The sequence below is a fragment of the Engraulis encrasicolus genome, chromosome 3, assembly GCF_034702125.1.
Source record: "Engraulis encrasicolus isolate BLACKSEA-1 chromosome 3, IST_EnEncr_1.0, whole genome shotgun sequence".
In the NCBI taxonomy this organism is placed as follows: Eukaryota; Metazoa; Chordata; class Actinopteri; order Clupeiformes; family Engraulidae; genus Engraulis; species Engraulis encrasicolus.
Window position 1 is genome coordinate 17707397 of NC_085859.1, and position 3666 is coordinate 17711062.

The following is a 3666-nucleotide window of genomic DNA, read 5'->3' on the forward strand; positions in this document are numbered from 1 at the left end:
GAGCTGGCTTGTGTGAGCTACAGCTACTTGTGTATGTATGTATGTGCAGTATGTGTGAGGCTGTAATTAGTGCATTAGGTAATGAGGCTGTAATTTTCCTCTGGATATTAATCCACATCATGACAACTAACTAACACTGAGGAGCCGAGGAGGAGTATTTATGCATGCATATTCCCTCTCTCTCTCTCTCTCTATCCCCTCTCTCTCTCTCTCTCTCTCTCTCTCTCTCTCTCTCTCTCTCTCTCTCTCTCTCTCTCTCTCTGTATGTCTGTCTGTCTGTCTCTCTCTCTCTCTCTCTCTCTCTCTCTCTCTCTCTTTCTCTCTCTCCCTCCCTCCCTCCCTCGCTGTCTGTCTGTCTGTCTCTCTCTCTCTCTCCCCCCCCCCCCCCTCTCTCTCTCTTTGTCTCNCTCTCTCTCCTTCTCTCCTCTCTCTCTCTCTCTCTCTCTCTCTCTCTCTCTCTCTCTCTCTCTCTCTCTCTCTCTCTCTCTCTCTCTCTCTTCCTCTCTGTCTGTCTGTGCCTCTTGCATTTGGGGTTTCCTGTCCGTCTTTCTCTTTTTCGGTCTCCCCCTCTCATGCAAAGGAGTACTTATGCATGCTCTCTCTCTCTCTCTCTCTCTCTCTCTCTCTCTCTCTCTCTCTCTCTCTCTCTCTCTCTCTCATGCATTTAGGGTGTTTTCTGTTCGTCTCTCCCTCTCTTTATGCAACTACTGCGTGTGTGCATGTTTGCGCATCATTCTTCATCCGATAATCATGAAACGCTCCAAGCTGTTTTAAATATCACTTCTTTAGTGTTTCCGCTGTGATGTTGTCTCTCTCCTCTCTCTCTCTGCTCCGTCTTCTCTCTCTCTCCTCTCTCTCTCTCTCTCTCTCTCTCTCTCTCTCTCTCTCTCTCTCTCTCTCTCTCTCCTCTTTCTCCCCCCCCCTCTCTGCTCCGTCTTCTCTCTCTCTCCTCTCTCTCTCTCTCTCTCTCTTTCCCCCCTCTCTGTGTCTCATTTCATTTCAGACTGTTTTCTGTGTTTGTGACCCCCTCCTTCTCCCGCTCCCTCTCAAGTTGCTAATTTGACAAGCAAACTGCCACTCCGCTGTCACCAGCCATATGCTCATGTCCTCTGTGTGTGTGTGTGTGTGTGTGTGTGTGTGTGTGTGTGTATGTTTGCGTGTGTGTGTGTGTGTGTGTGTGTGTGTGTGTGTGTGTGTGTGTGTGTGTGTGTGTGTGTGTGTGTTTGCGTGTGTGTGTGTGTGCGTACGTGCGTGTATGTGTGCGAACATACACTTATGTGTGTGTTTGTGCGTCTGTGTGCCAGTCTGTGCGTGTGTGTGCTTGTGAGCTGGAGTGAATATACGTATATGTACGTATACTGTGTATATACAATACAGTGTATACAGTATACGACTATAGTACCACACCAGTTTTGGTGTGTGTATACTGCATAAAAACACGAGTGTGTGTGTGTGTGTGTGTGTGTGTGTGTGTGTGTGTGTGTGTGTGTGTGTGTGTGTGTGTGTGTGTGTGTGTGTGTGTGTGTGTGTGTGTGGTGTGTGTGTGTATGTGGGTGGTGTGTGTGAGAGAGAGAGAGAGTGTTTGTGTGTGTGTGTGTGTGTGTGTGTGTGTGTGTGTGTGTGTGTGTGTGTGTGTGTGTGTGTGTGTGTGTGTGTGTGTGTGTACATGCATGCCTGTGTGTGTGTGTGTGTGTGTGTGTGTGTGCCTGTGTGCCTGTGTGTGTGTACAGTATGTCCACACTGCAGTTGGGGCTATCAGACTGTGCTGCAGTCTGCGGGGTTAAGGTAGGAAATGGGGTCTCTACAAAGACAGTAGCTGTCTCAGCCAGCCCAGCCCAGCCGATCTGATTAGAAATACCTGCAGACTGCAGACTGATCCCGGGTCAGAGCCCAATCTCACAGCTCCTGATGTCTGATTGGAGCTGATGGTTAGTATAATCTGGAGACCTAGGCCCAAGGTTGAAGTGGAGTGATTTTTTTTGTGTCTCCGTTCCTTGTTGGAGCCAGTTCTAAAAGTGTTATATGAGCCTAAACTACGAGTCAAAAACGCCCAAGGTTGAAGTCTTCTCTCTTTTTTTTGTGTTTTTTTGTCTTTCCGTCCCTGTTGGAGCCAGATCTAAAAGTGTTAGGCCTATGTGAAGTTTAACTACAGAGATTCACAAAGATTCTTTTAAACAAACTTCATGTAACATAAACATTCTTCAAGAAATTCAAGGTCTAGTGTGTTATTTTATTGATATTTTTTTGTGAAGCACCTGTCCTTTTGCCCGCGTGGACAAAAAGTGCCCTTTTTGAAAGTTATTTTTTTTGTTTTTTTTATCATATTACATTACATTGCATTTGGCTGAAGCTTTATAACCAAAGCGACTTTCAAAAGAGGACATACGTTTATGCAGTTGCAAAGAGGGGTTATTTTTTATTTATTTATTTATTTTTTTATAAAGAGAAAATAAAGAGTAAATAACGTTACACACACAACACACACACAAACACATACACACACACAAACACACACCACACACACACCAACTAAACTAAACATCATGTCAAGAGTCTGGGGCTAGGCCAGCTCAAGCACTAGTCTAGTAGATACACTCAAAAGAGGACGGTCTTTAGTTGTTTCTTGAAGGCTGCAAGAGATGTGCTTAGTCTTGCTGCCTCTGGGAGACCGTTCCACCACTTGGGTTCAACAACGATAACAATCTTGACTGGGAGTACCTAGAGCGACTGGTTGGCAGAGCCAGACGGCTTGTGCTGGATGATGCAGTTTTTTATCACAATGAATTGCACATTGCATTGCATCGCCGAATTGATTATTGTTGACACCACTAGCCTAAGGGCTTCCGCACACCGGCTCAGACAAAGTGCTGAGCACTGCTCAGCTAAAATTCGATTCCATTGTTTTCAATAGAACCCCGCACACTGGCGCCGATGTCCGTGGACATTAGCCGATGTCGGATAGCAATTAGAGACGAGTTCTATTTTGTCGGCGCCGCCCATTGACTATCAATGCAATGTTCGTGTGAAATTGGGTTTGGGGGTCCGAATTCTGTCGGAAGCAAAAGTGCGCCGCAGTGCTGTCGGAGCCGGTGTGCAGAAGCCCTAAGGCAAGGCAAGGCAAGGCAATTTTATTTATATAGCGCATTTCATACACAGGTGCAACTCAATGTGCTTCACAAAGTTAACAAATGTAAATGAAAGGAAAACAGGGAAATGAATTAGAGTCAAAAAAACATTTAAAACATTAGATAAAACATAAGGTTAAAATAACAATAAAATAAAACATAAATAAACATAAAACCTTGAAAAACATACGCAGTCTTCAGCCCTAAGGCAGCCACAAGTTCCACATGCCCCCGTAGCACCTGTTCCCAAAATTTCTGTGCGTGCCAGCAGGGCCGCTGACAGCTTTGGCTGAGCCCAGGACAAAGTCATCTGAAAGGGCCCCCCTCCCAATACATGCAATGTAATGAGGACCCAATTATGGGCCCCTCATCTCCTTTGGCCCGGGACAACTGACCCCTCTGTCCCCCACTGTCAGCTTCCCTGCGTGCCAGTGTTTTGAGGGCAAAGATATATGATGTCTATGACTGCTAACTCAAAATAAGGGATGTCTATTTGTTTATCTGTGAATTAATATGTCATGTATGGCGGATCTCCATGGAG